The sequence below is a fragment of the Zeus faber genome (assembly GCF_960531495.2).
Source record: "Zeus faber genome assembly, chromosome: 10".
In the NCBI taxonomy this organism is placed as follows: domain Eukaryota; kingdom Metazoa; phylum Chordata; class Actinopteri; order Zeiformes; family Zeidae; genus Zeus; species Zeus faber.
Genome location: NC_137199.1, coordinates 33,668,515 through 33,680,798, shown reverse-complemented (window position 1 = coordinate 33,680,798; position 12,284 = coordinate 33,668,515).

Below are 12,284 nucleotides of genomic sequence, written 5' to 3'. Positions count from 1 at the left end.
TTCATCGTTGTTTGATTAGTAGCTGTTTGGTTTATGTTGTGATTCTCAGGTACAAACTTTGATTTGAATTATTTTACAAATGGAATATTATATTTCTATGGAGGATAGCAGCTAGCCTCCAACAAGCACACTTCATATTGTAAAGACTTTGTTCCTTGAAGAGTTTAAAGACCTTTTTCCTTAAATATTGTTTTCCTTAAATACTTTCAAGACTTTGGTCCTTAAATACTTTAAAGACTTTGTTCCTTAAATACCTTATTCCTTATAGACTTTGTTCCTTAAATACTTTAAATACTTTTTTCCTGAAAGACTTTAAAGACTTGAATATTTTGTTCCTTAAATACTTTGTGACTTAAATACTTTCAAGACTTTGTTCCTTAAAGACTTTGTTACTTAAATACTTTCAAGACTTTGTTCCTTTAAGACTTTGAAGACTTTGTTCCATAAAGACTTTAAAGACTTTGTTACTTAAAGACTTTGTTCCTTAAAGACGTTGTTCCTTAAATACTTTTAAGACTTTGTTCCTTAAAAACTTTGTTCCTTAAAGACTTTGTTCCTTAAAGACTTTGAAGACTTTGTTCCTTAAAGACTTTGTTCCTTAAATACTGTATAGACTTTGTTCCTCAAATACTTTAAAGACTTTGTTCCTAAAATACTTTGTTACTTAAATACTGTAAAGACTTTGTTCCTAAAATACTTTGTTCCTTATATACTTTAAAGACTTTGTTCCTTAAATTATTTAAAGTCTTTGTTCCCTAAAGACTTTGTTCCTTAAAGACGTTGTTCCTTAAATACTTTTAAGACTTTGTTCCTTAAAAACTTTGTTCCTTAAAGACTTTGTTCCTTAAAGACTTTGTTCCTTAAAGACTTTGAAGACTTTGTTCCTTAAAGACTTTGTTCCTTAAATACTTTAAATACTTTGTTCTTAAAATACTTTGTTACTTAAATACTTTAAAGACTTTGTTCCTTAAATTATTTAAAGACTTTGTTCCCTAAAGACTTTAAAGACTGTGTTACTTAAAGACTTTGTTCCTTAAATTATTTAAAGACTTTGTTCCCTAAAGACTTTGAAGACTTTGTTCCTTAAAGAATTTGACGACTTTGTTCGTCAAAGACTTTGACGACCTTGTTCCTTAAAGACTTTGAAGACTTTGTTCCTTAAAGACTCGTAGGAGCCATTTAGCCCCAGAACCAGAAGCTGATGTAACTGCCCATTGAAGTGTCACTGTGAAGGGTTTTCTAAAGGCACTTTCTCTCTGTTCCTTCATCTTCATCATCATCAGATGATAAAAGACTTAACAACGACAAACAAAGTATTGGTATTTTGTGTCCCGCAGCTGATCCATCCATCCATCCATCCATCCATCCATCCATCCATCCATCATCCATCCATCCATTATCCATCCATCCAACCATCAGCCATCCAGTCATTGACATAGTAAAACTGCCTGAGAGATGTTCCACTTAACAAATCTGTTTGATGTGAATCTTTGTGTTGATGTTTCTCCTACGTCGTGTTCTGTTTTTCTGCTGAACTTGCTGTTTTTCCTTCGGTTTGTTCTGTTCGTGTCCTGGTTCTTTGACGAATTGTGCATTTGGTGCTTTACTTCCTGTGTTGGGACGTGTCGCTTGCATGCCAGGAGTCGTTGTACCGTGCTGTTAGACGCTGCATGCCACAACGTTCTGTAACATTCCTGATGGAATCTCTAATAAAGTGATTTCATAGAATGCTTCATCGTCCTGTGTTTCTGCATCAACCTCACAATGTAGGAAAAACGGAATTCAAACCCCCCACCTCTGCTGCTGCTGCATGGTGGCATCAGGACCTTTCACTTTCTCCAAAATGTTTTTTTTTCTCGTTCTATTTCGTTTCCGCATGAATGTTGTGCTTTTCCAAAGGAATTCATCATCACTTATGCAAGAAAAGAGAAAGGGCAGGAATCAGGTCGCAGCGAGTTGCTCAAACAGAAAAACACAAACAAAGTGCGAGCTGTTTGCTGAACGGGTCGCCGTGGTTACACTGCAGGCAACCAAGCTTCTGATTCCAGAACAAACTGAAACACCACAGAGGAAAGATGGAGTAGGAAGGATGGAGGAGTAAAGAGGAAGGATGGAGAAGGAAGGAAACAGGAGGAAGGATGTAGGAGGAAGGAAAGAGCAGGGAGGATGGTGGAAGAAAGGGGGGATGATAGAGGAAGAAGGAGGAAGGATAGAGAGGAGGAAGGATGGAGGAGGGAAGATGAAGGGATGGAGGAGGAAGGAAATGGGAGGAAGGATGGCGGAGGAAGGATGGAGGAGGGAAGATGAAGGGATGGAGGAGGAAGGAAATGGGAGGAAGGATGGCGGAGGAAGGATGGAGGAGAAATGATGGAGGAGGGATGATGAAGGAGGAAGGATGGAGGGGGAAGGATGGAGGAGGAAGGATGGAGGAGGAATGATAGAGGAAGAAGAATAGAGGAGGAAGGAAAGAGGAAAAAGGGTGGCGGAGAAAGGATTGGAGGAGGAATGATAGAGAGGGAAGGGTGAAGGAGGAAGGAAAGAGGAGGAAGGATGGCGGAGGAAGGATGGAGGAGTAAGGACCGAGGAGGAATGATGGAGAAGGAAGGAGGAAGGAGGAAGGATGGAGGAGGAAGGATGATTCTCTCTCTCTTGAGGTCAATAAACCTCCAGCTGCTTCCTGCAGGAAATGGGAGATGAATGGATTCCATTAGTATTCACACCATGCGCCAGCGGCGTGAGGCCTGCAGGAGAGCTGCAGCGTCGATGCCACTTAGCCTACATTCACACTGCAGGCAAAAGTGGCACAAATGCGTCAGTGGTCTGGGGATGGTGTAGTTTGAGCAGCCACACCAGACCTGGATCTAGGTAATTGGGGGCCCAGCATACCTGTTGCCTGCCGAGTGGTCTAACGAGCAACAGGTAAAACCCCCATTCCCACACACACTCAGGAAAGGAGCCCTTGGTTGGCCATTGAGCTATTGTTAATTTTGCTTTTGGATTTTCGAGAATGACGTCAATTTTTTTTTACGTCATTGTCGTTTGATTGTCATTGATGTCTTGTGGACACATGTCCATCTGCTCCGGGGCTTTTTCCAACTACAATGAACTGGTGTGTCTGAAACCACATCCTCCGTATGTCTGTGCCATAGGTCCCTGAAAACGTTACTTGGGGTGGTGTGTGGTTGGCGAAACTGCCACAGCGGTTTTTTTGCTTGTATGTGACTCAGATCTGCTTTTTTTCATGACATCGTATACAGAACAAATCACATGGAATCTTTTGAATTTGGTTTTGGGAAACTTTCAAATCTGGTCCTAATTCGGATACAGCTCGAATGTTTGACAATGCAACCTCAGTCAAATAGTCACTCTAGAGCAGGTTCCAAACCTTTTTATTATCACAGACCAGCCTACAAAATGTGGGGGGGACTGAGTGTCTCCCTGTAATGCACGGAGGAAAATAAAAACATTAAATTAATCTACAATAAAAGAGTACCAGGGTCAGGCAAAAAAACAGTACTCCCATGTTTCAAGATTAAACTCGAAATTCCGCGCAGTGTGTGACGTGTGTGTCACCATGCAGTAGGACGGTGTGTTTCCACATTGTGACGGTGTGTTTCCACAGAGTTTGATGGTGTGTTTCCATGCAGTCGGATGGTGTGTTTCCACATTGTGACAGTGTGTTTCCACACAGTGTGATGGTGTTAACATACAGTGTGACGGTGTGTTAGCACACAGTGTGATGTTGTGTTTCCATGCAGTGTGACGGTGTGTTTCCACACAGTGGGACGTTGTGTTTCCTTGCAGTGTCTCTGTGTTTACAGGCAGTGTGACGGTGTGTTTCCACACAGTGTGATGGTGTGTTCAACACAGTGTGACGGTGTGTTTCAATGCAGTGTGACGGTGTGTTTCGACATCGTGTGACGGTGTGTTTCCACACGGTGTGTTTCCATGCAGCGTGAAGGTGTGTTTCCACACAGTGTGACGGTGTGTTTCCACACAGTGTGAAGCTGTTTTTCCATGCAGTGTGATGGTGTGTTTCCACATAGTGTGCCTCTGTTCACACGGAGGGTGAAGGTGTGTTTTCACACAGTGCGACAGTGTGTTTCCATGCAGCATGACGGTGTGTTTCTACACAGTGTGATGGTGTGTTTCTCGACAGTGTGAAGGTGTGTTTTCACACAGTGCGACAGTGTGTTTCCATGCAGCATGACGGTGTGTTTCTACACAGTGTGATGGTGTGTTTCTCGACAGTGTGAAGGTGTGTTTTCACACAGTGCGACAGTGTGTTTCCATGCAGCGTGGCGGTGTGTTTCCACACTGTGACGGTGTGTTTCCATGCTGTGTGAAGGTCTGTTTCCACACAGTGTGACAGTGTGTTTCCATGCAGTGTGACTGTGTATTTACACATAGTGTGCCTCTGTGTTCACACGGAGGGTGAAGGTGTGTTTTCACACAGTGCGACAGTGTGTTTTCAAGCAGTGTGACGGTGTGTTTCCACACAGTGTGACGGTTATTTTCCACACAGCGTGACAATGTGTTTCCACACAGCTAACGGTGTGTTTCCAAGCAGTGTGACTCTGTGTTTACACGCAGTGTGACGGTATGTTTCTACACAGTGTGACGGTGTGTTTCTACGCAGTGTGACGGTGTATTTTTACGCAGTGTGACGGTGTGTTTCTACACAGTGTGACGTGTGTTTCTACACATTGGGATGGTGTGTTTCTCGACAGTGTGACGGTGTGTTTCTACACAGTGTGACGGTGTGTTTCCAAGCAGTGTGACGGTTATTTTCCACACAGTGTGACGGTGTGTTTCCAAGCAGTGTGACTGTATATTTCTACACAGAGTGACGGTGTGTTTCTAAACAGTGTGTAGAAACACACTCTCTCATCAAAGCATGTAGTGGAAATGCTGCACACACGCATTCACACTGACAAACACACACACAAGCACATGCACACATGCACACACACACACTCACACACATACACACAAACACACACTTGACACACATATGCACACACACGCGCACACGCACACACACACACACACACACACACACACGCACTCACGGGGACGCACGCACACACACACACACACACACACACACACACAAGTGTATACACACACACACCCAGGTATGCAAACACACACACACACACACACACACACATACAGACTAGCGCACACACACACGTATGCAAACACACACACACACACACATACACACACACACAGGCTTGCATGCACACACACACACACACAGTTAGGCCCGCATATACAAACCAACACAAACACACACAAACGCACACGGACACACACACACAAACACACGCACACACACACACACACAAACACAGGCTCGCATGCAAACACACGCACACATACACACACACACACATAAGCGCACACACGCACAAATACACACACCCTCTCACACACACAGACAGGCTCGCATGCACACACACACTTATGCACGCATATACAAAACAACACAAACACACACATCCGCACACATAAACACAAACACACGCACACCCACACACAAACACACATGTATGCACATACACATAAACACACACACACAAGTGTGCACACACACACAGTCTCACACGCACACGCACACACGTATGCACAAAAACACACACACATGTATACACACACACACACCCAGGTATGCACACGCACACACACACGTAAGCGCACACACACACACACCCACACACACACACACATAAGCGCACACACACACACACACTCTCACACACACGCACACACACACACACTCCCACACACACACGCACACACACACACACTCCCACACACACACACACACACACACACACACACACACACACACACACACACACGCACACACACACACACACACACACACACACACACACACACACACACCTGTTTTCATAGTGTATTTAGATGCAAATGAGCGTCGGGCAGCTGCACCATGTTTAATTTCAGGTCAGATCTCAGGCTTCATCTCTCCTTCCAGACGGGGAGGGTGGCGCCGCCCTGCTGGCCCCCGGGCGTTTCATATCAGGAGTTCCCCAGGAGAAGGTTTCTCCGTTTTCTGGTGTTGAAAGCAGCAGTGTTTTAAACTCCTTCGACCTCAATTAAGCAGCGTTTCTAATCCCAGACCTCCTCCTCTGGAGCGACGGCTGGAAGGAGGCTGAGTTATGCACAGAGCCCCATGAAGGATGTGAAGGATGAATACTGCATGGAGCTGCAGAAGATCTGGAGGAACTATAAATACCAGATGTCTGCTTCACGTCGCAGCTCTTCTTGGTGTGGTTCCTCTCTCATCTCATCCTGCTTTCATGTGGGAAAGGCAACACATTCTCTTTGTCTAAAAAACATATTTGAAATAGATCTTTCCATCCAGTGTTGAACGCAGCAGATCGAGCCTGAGAAGGGCACATGAAGGAAAGGTTCTTTGGCGCGGACTGCAGGGGATCCTGGTAACGAGGGCTGGCAGATAAGCCGCCGTGTACATGAAGGATTTAGCGGCTGCGTCTCAGAGTACATAGACGTCTCAAATGCAGAAACTTCACCTTCAATGTTTTCTCTCGACTTGGAACTGAGCGACGATGCTTCTGTTTCAGGACTAAGGGACATTCCAAGCTCTGTAGAGAAGTAGAACACAACGATATACAAAGGAGAGCTGCTCTGATGTTCATGATATGGTAATCTCTATGATAATAATCAAAACGTACTTTTCTTCTCATACAAAACATGTCACCAGGAAGCAGCAGTAAACCAGCTCAGGTGAAATGATGGAACATGAATAAACGATCATCTCCTTCAGCGCTGTTTCTTTATTTAGCTCCGTCTTATCTCACTGTTGCATTTGAAACGCGCCCCCGCCATGTGCTGATTAAACACGTTAAGCACTAAATATTGCATCAGATCTACCAGGGGGCGCAGAGCGTTGCTTGGCTCAGGCACTGCTGGGCTGAATAATTGAACTGCCATCGTATTTAGAAATGTGATAATGGAGTAACCCTCTGAACCTGACGTCTGAATCTGCCTCCTCCAGCCACCAAGGTGCAGTGCCAGGCCCTAAGCGCTAAGCCAATCAACTGTTCATGGAGATTAAGGGGGGGTCCATGTTGACAGCAACACTCAATTTGGTGTTGTGGCAGTTTCAGGGCCCTGCGACACAGAGACACAGATGATGGGGTTGAGAAAACACAGTTTATTGTGGAGAGGGGGCTTGATACAACAAGCCCTGAAGCAGATGGCCACGTGTCATGACAAGGGCTCCTTTCTTAAGTGTGTGTGGGGATGGGAGTTTTAACTGTTGCTCATTAGCCGTCGTAGCTTATCGTCAACTAACAAACAACAGGAATGCAGCCACTCTGATCCTGGGCCCCATTTACCGAGACCCAGGACAGGTGTGGCTGCTCAAACCACACCATCCACACACCACATACCCCCAACGCCAAACTGAGACCAGGGAGAATCTCTGGCCGAAGTCTACTCCCCCAAGCACCCTACCAAGCAGAGAGCAAAAAAAAGAAAATAAAATTCCCGGAATCTGACACAGGGTTCCCATACCGAGAAATACAAACTCTGACACAGGGTTACCATATCGAAATAAATACAATTCTGGACTCTGAAACAGGGTACCCATACCTTAGACCAACAAATGTCCGAAAAAATTAACCGGCCCCCTTCCAGGAGACCCGGTTCCTCGGACAGCATGGTCCACTGGTGACCCTACCCCAGGGCGACGAAGCAGACTCCACTCCTCCCTTCCGGAGTGTGGGACCTCTAGCTGCTATGCTGGCTGGTGGAGGTGTAGCCAGGCTTAGCTGTTGTGGGGGCTGCTTGGAGGGATGGCCTGGCTGCTGGGCTGCTGGATGGTCCCGGCGGTGGCTGCTGGGCGGAGGAGCTAGCTGCAGGAGGTTACCTGTGGTGGTTGCTGCAGTTGCTTTTGCCCATGTCCTCGCCGGACACCTGGCTGCTGCTGCTGCAAGTTGGGAGAGGGGTGGTCCTGGGGCCGCCCGTTGTCCCGCTGGTGGCTCCAGGGTGTCTTCGGACGGCCGTTCTGTGTCCCTTCCCTGTGCTGGAGAGTCCCTGTTCAGGCGCCAGTGTTGCATTTCCAGGGGCCCCCAGCACAGAGACACAGACAATGAGATTGAGAAAACACAAGTATATTGTGGAGAGGGTGCTAGATGGAATAAGCTCAGGAGCAGGTGGTCATGTGTCATGACAGGGGCAGTGTGGGTACAGTGGCACAGTGCATTGCACTGCTGCTTACCAACAAGATGGTCCTTGGTTCAATTCCCGCCTGGGGCGCTGTTGGCACCATGCTACAGTGGGTTACCTCCCCATGAGAGTCCTTTCTGTGTGGAGTTTGCATGTTCTCCCTCTGCTCACATGGGGTTTGATCTATGTATAATCAGTAATCCATCATCTCTGTATGCTGCTCCTGGCTGCCACCCAGAGGAAGGACAAGCCAGGATGGGTGAAAAAGCAGAGTTCTCATTTCACCAGCCACCATTTGAAGCCTGTGTGTGTGTGACATATAAAGATTCTTCCATTTTGGGGGTTCTCCATGTTTGATGTCCTTCATGTCGGATGGCCTACATATTGGACACCCTCCGTGTTGGACGTCCTACATCTTGGATGTCCTCCATGTTTTATGCCCTTTATGTTAGATGACTTCCATGTTGGACATCCTCGATGTTGGATATCTTCCATTTGGACGCCCTCCATGCTGGATGTTCTCCATGTTTAATGTCCCTCATGCTGGATGACCTCCATGTTGGACATTCTCCATGTTGGATGACCTCCATATTGGATGTCAGATGTCCTCCATGTTGGACATCTTTCATGGTGGATGTCATACATATTGGACGTCCTCCATGTTGGATGTTCTCCATGTTTGACGTCCTATATGTTGGATATCCTTCATGTTGGATGTCCTCCATGTTGGATTTTCACCATGTTTTATGTCCTTCATGTTGAACGACCTCCATATTGGATGTCCTCCATGTTAGACTTTCTCTATTTTGGATGTCTTCTATGTTGGATATTCTCAATGTTGGATATCTTCCCTGTGGACATCCTTCATGTTGGACGACCTCCATGTTGGATGTCCTCCAGGTGGGAGGTCCTCCATGTTGGACGTCCTACATTTTGGATGTCCTCTATGTTTTATGCCCTTTATGTTAGATGACTTCCATGTTGGACATCCTCGATGTTGGATATCTCCCATTTGGACGTCCTCCATGTTGGATGTTCTCCATGTTTTATGCTGTTCATGTTGGATTGCCTTCATGTTGGACATCCTCCATGTTGGATGACCTCCATATTTGACGACCTATATGTTGGATATCCTTCATGTTGGACATCCTTAATGTTGGATGGTCTCCATGTTTTATGTCCTTTATGTTGGACGAACTCCATGTTGGATGTCCTCCAGGTAGGATGTCCTCCATGTAGGATGACCACCATATTGGACGTCCTCCATGTTGGACTTTCTCTATTTTGTATGTCTTCTATGTTGGATATTCTCAATGTTGAATATCTTCCCTGTGGACATCCTTCATGTTTAATGTCCTCCATATTGGACGTCCACCATGTTGGACATTCCCTTTTTCGGATGTCTTCCATGTTGGATATTCTCAATGTTGGACATCGTCCATGTTGGATGTCCTTTTTGTTGGATGACTTCCACGTTGGACATCCTCAATGTTGGATATGTTCCCTGTTGGATGTCCTCCATGCTGGATATCCTCCATTTTGGATGTCCTCCATGGTGTATGTCCTCCATGTTGGACGTCCTCCATGTTTGATATCCTTCGTGTTGGATGACCTCCATGTTGGACGTTCTCCATGTTTGATGTCCTTCATGTTGGATGGCCTCCATATTTTATGGCCTTCATGTTAGATGACCTCCATGTTGGACGTTCTCCATGTTTGATGTCCTTAATGTTGGACATCCTCGATGTTGGATATCTTCCATGTTGGACATCCTCCATGTTGGACGTTCTCCATGTTGGATGTCCTCCATGTTTGATGACCTCCATGTTGGACGTCCTCCATGTTAGATGTCCTTAATAATGGATGCCCTCCATGTTGGACATCCTCCATTTTGGATGTCCTCCATGTTGGACGTGCTCCATGTTGGATGTTCTCCATGGACGTTCTCCATGTTGGACGTCCTCCATGTTAGATGACTTCCATGTTGACATCCTCGATGTTAGATATCTTCCCTGTTGGACGTCCTCCATGTTGGATATCCTCCATATTGGACGTCCTCTATGGTGTATGTCCTCCATGTTGGACGTCTTCCATGTTTGATATCCTTCATGTTGGACGACCTCCATGTTGGACGTTCTCCATGTTTGATGTCCTTCATGTTGGATGACCTCCATGTTGGATGTCCTCCATGTTTGATGTCCTTAATGAAGGATGCCCTCCATGTTTGACGTCCTCCATGTTGGACGTGCTCCATGTTGGATATCCTCCATGTGTGACATCTTCCATGTTGGACGTTCTCCATGTTGGATGTTCTCCATGTTGGACGTCCTCCATGTTGGACGTCCTCCATGTTAGATGACTTCCATGTTGACATCCTCGATGTTAGATATCTTTCCTGTTGGATGTCCTCCATGTTGGATATCCTCCATATTGGACGTCCTCTATGGTGTATGTCCTCCATGTTGGACGTCTTCCATGTTTGATATCCTTCATGTTGGATGACCTCCATATTGGACGTCCTATATGTTTGATGACCTCCATGTTGGATGTCCTCCATGTTTTATGTCCTTAATGATGGACTCCCTCCATGTTGGACGTCCTCCATGTTGGACGTGCTCCATGTTGGATATCCTCCATGTGTGACATCTTCCATGTTGGACGTTCTCCATGTTGGATGTTCTCCATGTTGGACGTCCTCCATGATAGATGACTTCCATGTTGGATGTCCTCCATGTTGAGATGTGGAGCATGGGGATGGTAGCTCAGGGGATGGTAGCTCAGGCGGTAGAGCTGGTGGTCTAGTGATCTAAAGGTTGCTGGTTGGATCCCAGGCTCCTCCTGCTAGCATGCTGTAGTGTCCTTGAGCAAGACACTTAACCCCTAATTGCTCCTGATGGCTGCGTCCGTCAGTGTTTGAACAATTGTCAGTCGCTTTGGATAAAAGCGTCTGATCAATGACTAAATGTAAATGTAAATGTAATGTGCGGCTTCTCTCTAACTGGCCTTTTCCTGGGAACAAGGGACAGATCTATGCACTAAGTTGTACTATTAGTAGACCTAGTACTATTAGTAGCAACAGCACTTATTGTAGTACTAGTAATAGTACTACTAATAGTAGTTCCAGTTAGTATTACTATTAGTAAAAATAGTACTTATAGTAGTACTAGTTATTTTACTACTAAAAGTACTATTAGTAGTACTCATAATATTAGTAGTACTAGTACTACTAATAGTGTTGGGAAGTAAGCGTTGTGCGGGTACTCTCTTATCCTCCTTGTAGTAGTTGTAACAGTCGTAGTAGTTTCCACCAGAACCTTCTCCCAGACTCCCAGACCAGATAAATACTCATCTCATCCATAATTATCTTGATTATAATCAAGTGTTAAATTAAACACAGTGGGAGTCGTTAAAGAAACAATCTGTAAGACACAACTACCAGTGGACTACCTTCACTACAACACACTCCCACCAGTAATATATATGTATATACAGTACATATATATATATATATATATTCACGACAGTCTATGAATAATACCCTGTGTGCATGTGCGTGCGTGTGTGTGTGCATGTGTGTTTGTGTGTACCTCTTTGTATAATTGCGCAAACAACTGTTGATATTCTAATTTATATTCTGCACTTGCACTTTTATTTCATTGTATTGTTACTCTATGTAGAGACGGGGGGGTGGAGAGAGGGGTCCGGTACAGGGTGGTTAGAGAGTCCAGCATCTCTCTCGGGGTTCTCCGTCAAATGTCCTGTTCTACTTCTCTTGGAGATTCCACCGGAAAGAGGAAAGACACGGAGAATAAATAATTCAGCAGAGCGCTGGATGCAGCCCCTGACGAGGAAAACAATAAAATCAATACTGTGTGCTCTTCAATCACACTCCCCAAGTGCAAGGTGATCGTACATCACCCTGTTGGTCGATACCTGGGGTTAGCGGGATGTCCCACAAATTGGATGTCCTCCATGTTGGATGTCCTCCATGTTGGATGTCCTCTCTAGCTCACTCCGTCTACCTGTCTCTCTCTCAATCTACCTGTCTCTCTCTC